This window comes from Sciurus carolinensis, chromosome 19, assembly GCF_902686445.1.
Source record: "Sciurus carolinensis chromosome 19, mSciCar1.2, whole genome shotgun sequence".
In the NCBI taxonomy this organism is placed as follows: domain Eukaryota; kingdom Metazoa; phylum Chordata; class Mammalia; order Rodentia; family Sciuridae; genus Sciurus; species Sciurus carolinensis.
The window spans coordinates 10902773-10918817 of NC_062231.1; the positions used below are offsets into that span (position 1 = coordinate 10902773).

At 36.1% G+C, this 16045-nt stretch overlaps 1 pseudogene; it reads left to right on the forward strand.

Moving 5' to 3' along the window:
• The window catches only part of LOC124971209 (ankyrin repeat domain-containing protein 46-like), a 36279-nt pseudogene extending 21115 nt beyond the window's left edge, over positions 1-15164 (forward strand).
• The last annotated feature ends 881 nt before the right edge of the window (positions 15165-16045 follow it).

A 16045-nucleotide genomic window follows, 5' to 3' on the forward strand; every position in this document is an offset into this window, starting at 1 on the left:
TATTCCCTTGTGCATATATACCACAGTTTCTTTATCCATTCATCTAAGTTGGTTTCATAACTTAGCTATTGGAAATTGAGCTGCTATAAACACTGATGTGGCTGCATCACTGTAGTGTGCTGATTTTAAATCCTTTGGGTATAGGCCAAGAAGTGGGATATGAGGGTAAAATTGTGCTTTCATTCCATGTTTTCTGAAGAACCTCCATATTGCTTTCCAGAGTGGTTACACCAATTTGCAATCCTACCAGAAATGTATGAGTGTACCTTTTTCCCTACCACCTCACCAACACTTATTTTTGCTTTTATTCTTGATAATAGCCATTCTAATTTGAGAGAGATAAAATGTCAGGGTAGTTTTGATTTGCATTTCTGTAATTACTGGAGAAGTTGAACATTTTTTTTTCATATTCTTTGATCACTTGTCTAACTTCTTCTGCAAAGTTTTTGCTCAGTTCCTTACCCATTTATTGATTGGGTTACTTATAATTTTGTAGTTAAGATTTTTGATTTCTTTATAGATTCTGGAGATTAGTGCTGTAGCTGAAATGTGTGTGGTGAAGATTTTCTCCCACTGGGTAGGCTCTCTCTTCACACTTTTATTTCCTTTGCTGAGAAGAGATTTTTAGTTTGAATCCATCACATTGATTCTGTTTTTGTTTGTTGCACTTTGGGAGCATTGTTAAGGAGTACTGGTCCTAAGTTAATGTGATAAGTATCTGAGTCTACTTTTTCTTCTGTCTGGTGCAGGGTCTCTGGTGTAATTCCGTGGTACTTCATCTACTTTGAGTTTTGTGCAGGGTGAGAATAGTTTAATTGTATGTTGCTGCATATTGATTTACAGTTTTGCCAGTACCATTTGTTGAACAGCAACCTTTTCTCCAATGTATGTTTTTGGTGCTTTTGTCTACAACGAGATAACTGTATTTATGTGGATTTGGCTCAGTTTTCTCTATATTGTACCATTGGTCTACCTGCCTGTTTTGGTGCCAAATCCATGTAATTTTTACTAATTTTGGTATTTTAATTGAAATCTCATTGAATCTGTAGAGCGCTTTTGGTAGTATGGTCATTTTGACAATATAAATTCTGCCTATCCAAGAACATGGTAGATCTTACCATCTTCAAAGGATTGCTTTAATTTCTTTCTTTAGTGTTCTGCAGTTCTCATTGTAGAGGTCTTTCATATCTTTTGTTAGATTGATTCCCATGTGTTTTATTTGTTTGAGGCTATTGTGAATGGGGTAGTTTTTCCAATTTCTCTTTCAGAAATTCATCTCTTATGAATAGAAATGAATTAGATTTTTGATTGTTGATTTTATATCCTGCTACTTTTCTGCATTCATTTGTGAGTTCTAGAAGTTTTCTGAGGGAATTTTTTTTGGATCCTCTAGATGGAGAAGTATGTCATTGGCAAATGGGAATAGAGTTTTTTCTTCCTATTCATATCTCTTTAATTTCTTTGAATAGAGTAACAAAGATGATGTTGAGTACAAGTGGTGAAAGAGGGCATCCCTGTCTTGTTCCAGTGTTTTGAGGGAATGCTTTCAATTTTTCTCCATTTAGAATGCAAAAGTATATATATTTCATATGTACACTTCATCTTCTGTCATATATAATGCCTCTAGGATATAGCTAATATGATTGTCCCTATTCTATACATATGTAGACCAGTTTACTATCATAGACTCTTCACATTCACACTTGTACTAAATGGAAGATCATACCTGTAAATTCAAACAATGTGTCCTTAGAATGCACATTTATCAACATTTGCACAGTTACTATATAAAGATACTTGCTATGGTAATAAAGTTGAATGAAGACAGCTCTGAAATTACATATCTATGTTTTGTCTACTTCATTGAGACTCATTGGTTGGGAAGTGTATTAGTTAGGGATCTCTACAGAAAGAGAATCAACAGAAAGTATGAGTGTAAAAAGGGATTGGCTTACCTGCTGAATAGTCCACAATGACTGTCTACAGGTTGGAGAGCTGGAAGAACCTGTAGTTGTGCAGTCCAAGTAGTGGAAGTCCCAGAACATGGGGGATAAACAGTGCTACCCTAGCCTGAGACCAAGGCTTCTAGAAACTAATTGGTGAATCACTGGAAGAGTCCACTTTTGAAGAGTGAATAATCAAGTGTCCAATATGCTCAGATAACTGAAGCAGCAATCCAGAAGTCATTCAGGAAGAGTTAACATTGCATCTGCATACACTTCCTTCTTCTTCCAACTTTTATTCCATCCAAACTACCATCCTATTGGGTGTTTCTGCCCGTGCCACAGGAGCATCTCCACTTCAGTTAACTATCTCACATTCCAACCATTCCTAAACATGCTCTCATGGACACACCCAAATCCTCTTAATCATTGGCATCTTTTAATCTAATCAAGTTGACATTTCAAATTAACCATTACAGGAAGGCTGGAATTGTTTACTGTTATGCAATCCTCCCATTTGAATTTACCAAAAATTCTAGAGCATGTAATACATATCTGACCCTTCACAAGATGACAAAAATTAAAATCAAATAAGATACAGCCTCTGAAAACCACAAGTTGAGGTAAAAATGGGAAGGTATTTTCTATGACACATGATAAATTGTTTGTACCAGGGAGTAAACCTAGGTATGCTTAACCTCTGAGTCACATTCCCAGCCCTTTTTATATTTTATTTTGAGACAGGGTTTCAGTAAGTTGCTTGGGTCCCTCATTAAGTTCTTAAGGCTGGATTTGAACTCATGATATTCCTGACTCACTCTCCATTTTTTTTAAGGTACAGGAAACCCATTGCAATGTGGCAGACCAGGAATGGAGAAAAAAAATCCATTCATTATTGAGTAAAATGAGGCGATGCCTTCCGGTGGGTGTCAGAAAAGAATGAAGCAAGAGGGATCCGCATGCATTCTCAATAGCTATGTGTATGCTGAGATTGATGAATCTTTCCAGATCTGTGAAAAAGAATTTTTCTTGCTCTTCTCCTCACTTACCATTTGATTCCTTGACCAATAAGATACGCAATTTTCTCTGACGTTGTCCTTCAGATCTCAGGCAATACCATTCTTCTTCTCTTCCACATCTTCACATTCCATCTACAGCTCAGACTCAAGCTCACAGATCTGACCATTGGTCTCATGACTCCTTTTCACCTAGAGATGCTGCTCATCATGGAACTCATAGCTACATATGTTCTTTTGTCTCAGGATTTGGGGGATGACATCAAATGTAAATCACAAATCTACTTGCACAGGTTGTTGAGGGGATTCTCCATTTGTGCCACCTGCCAGCAGATTGTAACCCAGATGATCAACCTCAGCCCGAGAAGCTCCTGCCAGGCAAAGTTCAATCATAAATCCACATCAGAGACCATGTATCTTCTTTTCTTGTGTGTCTTCTACATGTCATTCAGTGCTCAATTCTCAGTCTCTGCTGTTATAAACTTCATGGTCAATATGCATGGTCTTATATTTATTACTGAATCCTACACAATTTTACCCATGTTATTTTCTTCAGTATTTATTTTCTACATTGGGAATATTCAGTGATGTGCCTTAAGGGGTTCATGGCCCTCTCCAGTGGGTACACTGTGACTCTTGTGGAAGTGTAAGAGGTATTCCCAGCACCTTCACAGTACCATCCTGTCTTTAAATGCATCCCAAGAACAAATCGCTACACAGTCCATTCTGTTGTTCATGGGTTTATGTTCATGTGCAGTTTGAACTGCATCATCTCCTCTTCAAGAATTATGCAAAACAATGACATAGTCCATCATTCTGGCCCCATCATGGTGGTTAGCAGCTATACACAATTAGTTTTTTGTTGTTAATAACTACTGAGAAATGATTTATGAATTTTTGAAATTCTTTTACCAAAATCTCCCTTATGAAAGAGTACGGTGTTTTATTATTAAGGATTGATGAGTTCTGTTAATGAGCCACTGAACAGTTTTATAATCATTAAATAGTCTGTGTATATTCTAGGTTAAATAAATTCATGGTTTTATAATTTCTAGATAAATTATTTTACTTTGGTACATGTGGGTTGCAAATATGTAATACATAATTGCATCATTTACCTCTGAGTTGACACAAATTTTAAATTTCTGCTTGATATCAGGAAGAGATAATTGGGAGTTGGGTCTAAATTTCGTGACTTAATTTAGCTCATACTGATACATACATAAAATTGTACAGCACTTTTATAACTCAATAGTCTCATTAATCTTTATTTTAACCTAATATGTTAACATTTATCACTATAAATTAATATATGGTCCATTAACTGTACTTCTATGTACTCAGTAGAAAAAAATGAATTCAGGGATTGAAACTAGTATGTGTAATCCTATTCTTACAGCTGCATCATTTATAGTAGCCCATGTTAAAAACAACACAATGTCCCAAGTAGATAAATCTATAATCAAAGTCTGGCCTGGAATTATTTGGTTTTCAACAGGAAGGAAATTATGGCATATGGTTCACCACAGATGAAACTTCAAGACCCTTTGTCAACTTAAATGTATTACAAAAGAAAAATAATTTGTAATATTTCACATTTAGAAAGTAGAGTTAGATTCTTCTAATTTTAGGGTCAGAAAATAGAGTGGCAGGTTTTAGAGACTCAGAAAGAATGGCAATGGGAAATTCTGGCTTGATTGACATAGAGTTAGATTTTGAAAGAAAAAAAGGTACTGGGGATTGCTGGAAATTGCAGTGCTACAATAATATAAGTGCAGTTAATAGCACTAAAAATTAAAAGGATTACTCTTACATCATATATGCTTTCTGTAATAAACATAGAAATAATAAAATGACACTGGATGTACCTCAGTGGTAAAGCTTCCCAGGAGCAAATTTTTTAAATATGAAAAAGAATTTAAGCATAAAAAATAATCAAATGCATGGGAATAAACATAACAAGGGAAGTGGAAGACATTAACACTGAAAATTTTACTATGTTGAGAGAAATTAAATCAGTCACAAATAGTTGGAAAGACATCCTATGTTTATGGATTGAGAGAAACAATATTGTTAAAATGTCCATACTATTCAAAGCAATCTACAGAAGGAGGCCATGAGGACTTCTATAGGACAAAGAAGGCATCAAATTCCCTTGGTATTACATACATGTAGTAATTAGAACATTGTGATTCTGGAATTAGAGTAAACAAACAGACAAATGAAACAGGAAGGAAAACCCAGAAAGAAGTTCATACATACACAATCACTCTTTCACTATTTTAATTTATTTTACCCAGAAATACATCCATACATACACCATCACCCTTTCATTATAGATGACAAGAATCTGTAATGAGAAAGGTGATCCTCTTACACCTTTTATGATCTACTCAACAAATGGTACTTGTGAAACTTCATATCCACATACAGAAGAAATTAGAACTTTAACTTACATCATACTAAACAAGAAATCAAAACAAATTAAAGATTGAAATGTGGTACCTGAATCTACAATACTCCTATAAGAATATGTGGGATACATTTATCAATCTCTAACCATCTTCTCACACCTAAGGTGTTAGATGTACTAATTACTCTAGTTTTATAATTACACAATGTATAAATGTATGAAAATATCATATTGCATACTACAAATAGGTGCTATTATTATAGTTCAATCCAAAATATATTTTCAATTTTTATTCTAATTAGTTATGCATGAGAGCAGCACACATTTATGTATTTTGATAAATCATAAAAAATGGAGTGTAATTTCTCATTTTCTCAGAGGTAATGTCTGTTTCACTCTACTATTGTTTCTACCCCCATACCCCTTCCCCTCTTACAGTCACCTCTACCTAATCTAAAGAAACTGTTTTTCCCTAGCACACCCCTTATTGTGAATTACCATTCACATATTCAAGCAAACATTCAACCTTTGGTTTTTGGGTTTGACTCATTATGCTTAGCCTGATGTTTTCCAATCCCATTTATTAGCTACAAAATGCCATAATTTCATTGTTCCTTAATGCTGAGTAATATTCCATCACACACACACACACACACACACACACACATACACACATTTTCTTTATTCATGTGTTGAATGACACCAAGCATAGCTATATATTGCAGCTATTGTGAGTTGAGCTGCTATAACCATTGATGTGGCTGCATCACTAAAAAAACAACACTAAAAAAAAAAGATCCAAATAATATAAGGGCTAAGGAACTGAAGACAATTCACAGAAAAAGAAATACAACTGATCAACATGTATAAGAAAAGATGTTCAACATCTTAGGAAGTAGAGAAATATGAATCAAAATTACTCTAAGAATTCATCTCATTTCAATCACAATGGCAATTATCAAGAATACAAGCAACAATAAACATTGGTGAAAATGAGGGGTAAAAGTTACACTCATACATCTGTTGGTAGGAATGCAAACTGGTGTAACCACTATGGAAAGCAATTTGGAGATTCCTCAGAAAACTTGGAATGGAACCACCAATTGACTCAATTGTTCAACTCCTCAGTTTATATCAAAAGGACTTAAAATCAGAATACTACAATGATGCAATCACATCAATGATTATTTTTTATCTTATATTGCATTTATTGATTTATTTTTGTGATGCTGGGGCTGAAACCGAGGACTATGCACATTCTAAGCAATGCCTCTAACACTGACCTACATACCCCCCCCAAAAAAATTTAAGTCTGAGGAAAATTTTTAAAAGAAATAAAGTAGGTGTGGTGGTGTATACCTGTAATCCCTGTGACTTCAGAGGATGTGGCTGCTTCCATCTGGGGAAAACAGGGTCTGATATAATATCACCAAGGTCCCTGGAAGTCTTGGTACATATGAGAGATCTCTGCTAGGTGTGCCAATAGCCACCATCTAGTTGCAGAGGCAGGAAAGAACCTTGCAAAGGGTCAGTAGGTTGGAAGAGGGTATGAGGGCAACATGATTCCAGCTCACCCAACCAACCTGCCCAGCACACACTGGGCTTCCAGACAGTATGGGAGTACTTGCTGGGACCTGACATGAACCTGCTCCACAACTTCTTCCCTTGTAGAGTATCTACTGATTTCCTGGTTCCACTGGTTTGCCTACCAACAGGACCCCACAGCTCCTCAATTCCCAGGCTCCCAACCACCCCTAGACACTAAATTGGCCCAGCACTTGCAGCTATGTGGCTGATCCACAGCTCTCAATACCTGGTCTTGATCTGCCCAAGACAGAAAAATTTTCCTGTACAAGCACACAGATCCTAGCAGTCAGGCCCCAGGATTTCTAGGGAGAGAAGTTTCTAGTTAGTAAGTCAAAAGGGTGGAGGCAGGAGAGATACAATTTAGAGACTGAATTAGAGACCAGGAACTGTGAAGCCTACAAGTGAGGTAAAGGGCTAAGACCAGGATCCAGCATCACATGAGTTGTCCCCAAAGGAGAGTCCTTGGGTGAAGTCTTCCAGTGGGACAGGCAATTGCTATACCCCACCTCCAGGTGTCCAACCTCCAAGTCTAGTCCTCTCACTGTAGTAACTCTTACCATCATGAGGGTGGAGTTATCAACAAACTCCAGAGAACCACACTACTCAGATGACGAGGAAAACAGAGAAGATAATGATTTCCAATGGAAATAACTGTTCAATCTTCCTTCAAGACTCCTTTATTACCCCTAATTTATTTCTCATTGCCTGCTCTCACATCCTCAACATTTATGAAATCAAGTACTTTTCATGCATGGGGACTGGGAGATTGGAATAGTGTATTGTAATTTGGTTGTATATTCTTTGATTTTTTTTCACATTTTTCTTTTTTTCACTCACTCTACTTTCCACTTATTTATGTTTCCTTGGAGACTCTTTCTCTTTTCTCCTACTAAAACCAACTTCTTTTGATTCCTCCTTCACATTTTCTATGATCAAACACCACTATAATCTCACCTCCTACCTCATTAACATCACATCCTACACCCCTCACCTGATCTCTACCCACCATTAGAAATTGTAGACCTTATTCCAAACCTCATATTTATGTTCTAGATGATAAATGAACACATCATCTCTGCTTATTGTGACAAAACTCTTAACATTTTAAGAAGGGATATTTTGTTTAAGATTCCTACTATTCGCATTGGGTAATGTCACTATTGATCTCTCCCTTAAAGGTCAAGTATAGGAAACCTGCAGGGATACTTTAAATCTCTAGGGTGGAAATATAATACCTCAGATATGCAGTGCAAGAGAGGAAGACAAATGAACAACATGAGAAAAAAAGGGAAGAATACACCCCAAACAAATCAAAATGTTATATTAATAGAATACATTGACAGCACTGTAGAAGAAATGTTAGAAATGGAGTTCAGAATGTACTAATTAAAATGATCTGAGAAATAAAGGAGAATGTAAGAGAGCAGATTCAAGCAATGAACCATCACTTTAATAAACAGTTAAAAGACCAATTCAAGAAAGGAAACATTATTTCAATACAGAGATGGAGATTCTAAAAAAAATGAAGCAGAAATCCTTGAAATAAAGGAAACAACAAACCAAATGAAAATCTCAATGGAAAGACTCACAACACACTAGATCACTTGGAAGACAGAACCTCAGACAATGAAGACAAAATATCTCTTCTTGAAAATAATGTTCATTACAAAGAGAAGATTGGAAGAAATCATGACCAGAACCTCCAAGAATTATGAGATAACATGAAAAGACCAAATTTAAGATTTGGAATGAGAAGACACAGACATACAAACCAAATGAATGAAAAATCTGTTCAATGAAATAATGTCAGAAAATTTTCCAAACCTCAAGAATGAAATGGAAAATCAATTACAAGAGGCTTATAGGACACCAAATGTATAAAATCACAACAGATCCACACTAAGGCACATTATAATGAAAATGTCTAACCTACAAAATAAAGATAGAATTTTCAAAGGCTGTCAGAGAAAACCATCAGATTACATATAGGGGGCATCCAATATGAACATCAGCCGATTTCTCAGTCCTGACACTAAAGACTAGGAGGTTCTGGAACAACATATTTCAAACTCTAAAATAACATGGAAGCCAACCAAGAATCTTATACCCAGCAAAACTAACATTCAGATTTGATGATGAAATAAAATCCTTCCATGATAAACAAAGTTAAGAGAATTTACAAATTGAAAGCATGACTAGCAACAACAGGTGTTGGTGAGGATGTGGGGAAAAAGGTACACTCATGCATTGCTGGTGGGGCTGAAAATTAGTGCAGCCACTCTGGAAAGCAGTATGGAGATTCCTTAGAAAACTTGGAATGGAACCACCATTTGACCCAACGATCCCACTACTCGGCCTATACCCAAAGTACTTAAAATCATCATACTACAGAGATACAGCCACAACAATGTTCATAGCTGCTCAATTTACAATAGCCAGATTGTGGAACCAACCTAGATGCCCTTGGATTGATGAATACATAAAGAGTCTATGGTATACATATACAATGGAATATTACTTGGCCATAAAAATAATAAAATTATGGCATTTGCTGGCAAATGGATAAAATTGGAGAATATCATGCTAAGTGAGATAAGCCAATCTCAAAAAACTAAAGGATGAATAATCTCGCTGACAAGTCGATGATGACACATAATGGGGGTGGAAGGGGGGCAAGAATGGAGGAAGGATGGACTGTATAGAGGGATAAGAGGGGTTGGAGCGGGGGAAGAAAAAAATTACAATGAATCAAAAACTATTACCCTAGGTAAATGTATGGTTACACAAATGGTATGCCTCTACTTCGAGTACAAACAGAGAAACAAGACGTAACCCATTTGTTTACTACAAAAATGAATTAAAGTAACATTAAAATAAGTGATATGCAAAAAATTAAAAAAAAAAAGCAAGCATGGACTACCGAACATTCCAAGAAAAATATTCCATGAGGAGGAAATGAAAAACAATGAAATTCAGCAGAGGGAGAAATTACACTAGAGAAAAAGTCAATCAAAGAGGAAACCAGGTCAAGTTAAAAGCCAAAAAAGAACTCCTATTAAGAGCTTTGTCTCCTTCTTTACATTCATATGAATTTTCTTTAATATGAATTCTCTGGCAGTGAGAAAGGGTTCTCTTGAAAATTGTTGACACAATGTATACATTGGTATGATCTTTCATCACTATTGTGATGTTTAATAAGGGTTGGACAATCCTTACAGCATTTGCAACATTCTTTACATTCACCTTTAAGAGTCCTCTGGTGTTGAATAAGATGTGAGCCTTGAAAAAATGCTTTTACACATATTTGCATTTATATGTCTTCCCTCTAGTGTGAATAGTCTGGTGTTGAGTAAGAGTTGAGATGAGTTTAAAACATTTGCCTCATTCTTTACACTTGTATGGTCTCTCATCCCTATGAATCTGCTGGTGTCTAATAAGGACTGCAGTATACTTAAAACCTTTGCCACATTTCTTACATTCATATGGTCTCTCATCCCGATGAATCTTCTGGTGTTGAATAAGGGATCCACTACACTTAAAGCCTTTGCCACATTCCTTACATTCATATGGTCTCTCATCCCGATGAATCCTCTGGTGTTGAATAAGGGCTCCACTACACTTAAAGCCTTTGCCACATTCCTTACATTCATATGGTCTCTCATCACTATGAATCCTCTGGTGTTGACTAAGAGCTGCATTACGCTTAAAGCCTTTGCCACATTTGTTACATTCATATGGTCTCTCATCACTATGAATTCTCTGGTGTTGAATAAGGGCTGCATTATACTTAAAGCCTTTGCCACATTCCTTACATTCATATGGTCTCTCATCCCTATGAATCTTCTGGTGTTGAATAAGGGCTGCATTATACATAAAGCATTTGCCACATTCCTTACATTTATATGGTCTCTCATCCCTATGAATCTTCTGGTGTTGAATAAGGGCTCTACTATACTTAAAGCCTTTGCCACATTCCTTACATTCATATGGTCTCTCATCACTATGAACACTCTGGTGTCTAAAAAGGGTGACACTATCCTTAAAGCCTTTGCCACATTTGTTACATTCATATGGTCTCTCATCACTATGAATTCTCTGGTGTTGAATAAGGGCTGCATTATACTTAAAGCCTTTGCCACATTCCTTACATATATATGGTCTCTCATCACTATGAATCTTCTGGTGTTGAATAAGGACTCTACTACACTTAAATCCTTTGCCACATTCCTTACATTCATATGGTCTCTCATTACTGTGAACACTCTGGTGTTTAGTGAGGTTTGAACATTTTGTAAATGCTTTCCCACATTCTGTACATTTGTAGGGCTTCTCTCCAGTGTGAATCCTCTGGTGTTGAGTAAGGCTTGAGGAGTATTTGAAATCTTTATCACATTCTATACATTTGTATGGTCTCTCATCACTATGAATCCTCTGGTGCTCAGTAAGTTTTGAGATGTAAGTTAATGCTTCTCCACATTGTTTACAAATATAGGGTTTCTCTCCAGCATGATTCTTCTTGTGTTTAGTAAGGACTGACTTTTGATTAAAAGCCTTACCACAATCTTCATGTCTGTAGGATGTATCAGTACTATGAAAAAGGGTTGAGAAATCCTTAAATGCTTTAATACATTTCTTAAATCTGTATAGCATTCTTCCCACATGAGTTTTCTTGCACTGAATAATTCTTGTGATTTTATTTACAGTTCTTCCACATTGTTTATAGTTGCTATTCTTTCCTTGAATAAGGATGCTCGGAATGATAAATTTTGAGCACTGATGAAATACTTGTTCACATTTGTTGCCTTTGTAAAGCTTCTTTGCAAAATGATCAGAATGATATTTTCTAGGATTTGAAAAAAATATTAAATATTTGTGAGTTTCACTGCATTTCATACATTTTTCATCAATAAAAATGCACTCATTTATTTAGGGTATAGACCTGGACAAAAGATCTTGAAAGTTTTATGATAAATGTAGAATTCTCACCAAATAGCTATACCTAATTTTTGATTAAGTAACAATGGATAAGTACAGATTCTCCTAAATTCATTAAAATGTTACATTTGGACCCAAGGAAGGAGTGTTTGTTGAATGCAGAACAACAGATGCTTCATTAAGTTAAAAAAAAAAACTGATCATAGTTAGCAATTTATTTTATAGTATTAAATCTCTTGTCTACAAATATATTTGAGTAAGAATATATTCTACATTTCAAATATTTGTTGTTATGAACTGAAGCATGCAATAGATTTTATTTCATATTTTCCAATTTTATTTCACAGCAAGGTTATGTTATCAAAAATTCAGTGGAGATAAATTTTCAAGACACTCAAAACCTTCCTCAAAACTGACTAGCAAAATTAAGGTGTTTTCTGAGACTTCATATATTCTTGATATCAATTCATGATAAAAAATTTTATTGTGTAGTTATCTCACATTTATTATATTCATCATGACAATTGTCCCGAATAATACTCTCCTTCACACATTTCCATTCTTTCCTTAAGCATACATTTTCATGCCACAGTCTCCATACCTTCCCTTTATCACCTGATGGAATGAACATTTTATTCCCAGCTCTGATGAAAATCCTTGGGTTGGATGAGAATACAAAACTGAAAGAAATCAAAGAAATAAATTATTTTACTTGCTGCACTCTTGTGAATATTCTTTGCAAAAAATGAAATTATTATCAATGTGAGCACATCAAAAAGGGAACAGCAAAGCAAATCTAAGACAGTAATTAATCCATAAATTAAAAAAACCCAAAAAACCTAATCAATAAATGGGCAAGAAATCTTAATATGTCCTTCTCAAAATAAGAAATAGGAAGGATCATCAAGTATATAAAAATAAGGCCAATATCTCTAGCAATTAGAGAAATGTAAAATACAACTATACTGAGATAACCCCACACTCCACTCTTAATGGCAATTACCAAGAATACATGTAACAACAAATGTTGTCATGGATGAGGGGAAAAGGGGATGCACTTATATTGTGGAACTGAAAATTGGAGCAAGCTGTATGGAGATTCCTCAAAAATTAGGAATGAGCATTGGAGGCTGAGGCACGAGGTTTATGATTTCAAAACCAGTCTCAGCAACATAGTGAGGCCCTTAGCAACTCAGTGATATCCTGCCCCTAAATTAAAAAGAAAATCATTAAAAGGGCTGGAGATGTGACTCAGTGGTTGAACCTCCGGGTTCAATTCCCAGTGAAAAACAAACTAGGAATGGAACCACCATTTGAACCAGTTAAGCCACTTCAACTTATCCAAAGTATTTAAAATGAGCATGGTGCAATGACACACTTGCTTTAATGTTTACAACAGCACAATTCACAATAGCTTAGGTATGAAACAAAGCTAGAAGCACATCAACAAATGGATGAATAAAGAAATCATGGTATAGGGAGTGTAGGAATGGAAAGACAGCAGAGTAAATCTAACATAATTTTCCTATGTATACATATGAAAATCCCTAAGTGAATTCCACCAGCATGACCACCCACAAGAATTGGCCCTAATTACAATAAGATATATTCCACACTTGTATAATTTTATCAAAATGGATTTGAAAGTCATATATTACTAAGAACAAATAAAAATATAAAATAAACTTCATAAAAATGTACTGAAAAAACTGACTTGTGAGAACTTCCAAAACCATCTTAGATTTTACAGAACCTCAGATGAGCACACTAGAGTGAGTCACATAGTAGAGAAAAGGAAAATGTTTTACTTTGATCAACACAGTCATTCCTAAACCACAGTAGGTCATTATGTAATAAGAAAAAACTATCAACCCCTTTATTCTCCCAAGAGCAAAAGGGAAGTGTGAAAAAAACAAACAACTATGACTTTCCTGACAACTTTATGCAAACTAGTTTTTGTCTCCACAGGGACCTGGAGATAATGGGTAGATTTTGAAAAACAGTGCCAAAGACATTGATCATGGGTTTAAAAAAGTATTGCTTCTTAAGAAGAAATATGGGCATTTACAGTGGGAGAAATGCACACACACATCTAGAGAAGATACAACATAAAAACTGGCTTGAGGGGCAACAAAAGCCTATCACAACTGATGTCAGCATGACCGGAATAAAGTCAAACCATACAAATCACCAAAAAGGACTGACTTTTTAATGTTCATACTTTTTGTTATTTATTAACTGATTACACATAACTTTTATGTACATTGTGTTTTATGGCACACAAATGAGAAAATATAGCTAATTAATACATGCATTATTTTATGTAATTAGATTTATTTTTAGTAAACTTTACATACACTCTAGTAGCACTCATTAAAAACAATATACGAGTGGCTGGACCCTCCTCCCTCTGCAACCTGCAGACAGGTGCTGTTGCTATCACTGCTGCTTGTCTTGCAGATCCTTCCTGGCATTTTACTGAGTATTTTTGTTGAGCCTGCTTAAGAATTCAGAAAAACTGCTGAGTGACCACTGGAGGAAAGGTCTAATCTGACAGCTGATGCATATTCCATCCACATTAGAACAAGGTCCTACGTTTTGTAAATATTCTTCTCAAACTAATGTGCCCTTGCTACAAGCCTCTATTGATGGAGACTTTAACTACTCTAAGAGGCTTCAGGAAAGTGGCTTTGACTCAAATATCTATGACAGCAGAGGCAGGACAGGCCTTCACCTTACAGCAGCCCAAGGGAATGTAGCCATCAGCCAGCTGTTGCATAAATTTGGTGCTGATCTGCTGGCCACAGATTATCAAGGACACACAGCTCTTCACCTCTGTGGCCATGTGGATTCCATTCAATTCTTAGCTTTCAATGGACTCGAAATTGATATATACAATGATCAAGGTGAGACTCCTTTAGTTCTGGCAAAGTGCAGGGGAGTGAATAACGATGTCATCTGATTGCTGGAATCTTTGGAAGAACAGGAGATAAAAGGATTTCAAAGAGGAATCCACTCAAACTGGAGACCATGCAGATGGCTGAGAGTGAAAGTACCACGAAAAGGCATTCTCTCCTCAATCCCACCCTACAGCAAGGTGAAGGGGTCCTGTCCAGCTTTTGAACCACTTGGCAGGAATTTGTAGAGGATCTGGGCTTCTGGAGGGTCCTGCTCCTGATCTTTGCCATTGCTTTGCTGTCTCTTGGCATTGCCTACTACGTGAGTGGAGTGCTGCCCTTCATGGAAAACCAGCCTGAATTGGTGCATTAAAGGAGCTCAAAGAGGTAAGGCAAATGTCTATTTCTTGGCTCCCAACATTGATTCCCACTTTCTCAAAATTTTTCTTAGTGCAAGGCAGTGAGGGCTGAACATTTTTCTTTAGGCACTTTTACTTATTGTAATCCTTTTATAAGAATAATGTGTTCATTTGAACTTCATACTATAGTCAACTATAGTGCATCCTAATGCTACCTCTGACTCAACCTGACTTCTTAAGAAAATCTGCCCATAGTCTTGTTTAATAAAAACATGGAAATGACTAGAGAATAGAAGCTAAAGGAAGAGAGTAGAAGTTCTTAGAATGAAAACCTTACACTGATCTTGGACCAATTGAAGTATTCAAGAGGAAAAACCCTTCCATTTATGAATGTTTTGGGTGGTGGGTTTAGTTTTGTTTATTTTTATTTTTATTTTTTTTACCATGAAATAGTTTATTCGATGGGATAAATACAACTTTATTCCTGACTAAGCCAGATGGAGGTCTGTGGTGCTTGCTCACTCGTGCAACGGTTTTAGTGCAAAGAACAGTACTTGGACTCCTGTCCCCAGCTTGCACTGGAGGAAACAGAAGCAGCTGTATAAAACATTCTCTTCTGCTCACTGGCAGGACGTCATCCATCTGCCATTTCTTGCTCCACTCATCTGGCATAAAGAGAGATGATGGAAGGTTGGGTGGTTCAGAATTCGTTGGGTTTGTTACTTCCGCAATTCCACAGTGCTGGGGACTCGAACCCGGGTCTGGCGCATGTGAGGCAGGCACTCTACAAGTTGTGCTCTTTGGCCAGCGCTTAGTTTTGTTTATTTTTGCAAGAGCTCCTTTTTTCTTTTTTATACTTTCTCTGGGGAGAAGACAAAACCTTTGAACTTAGAGT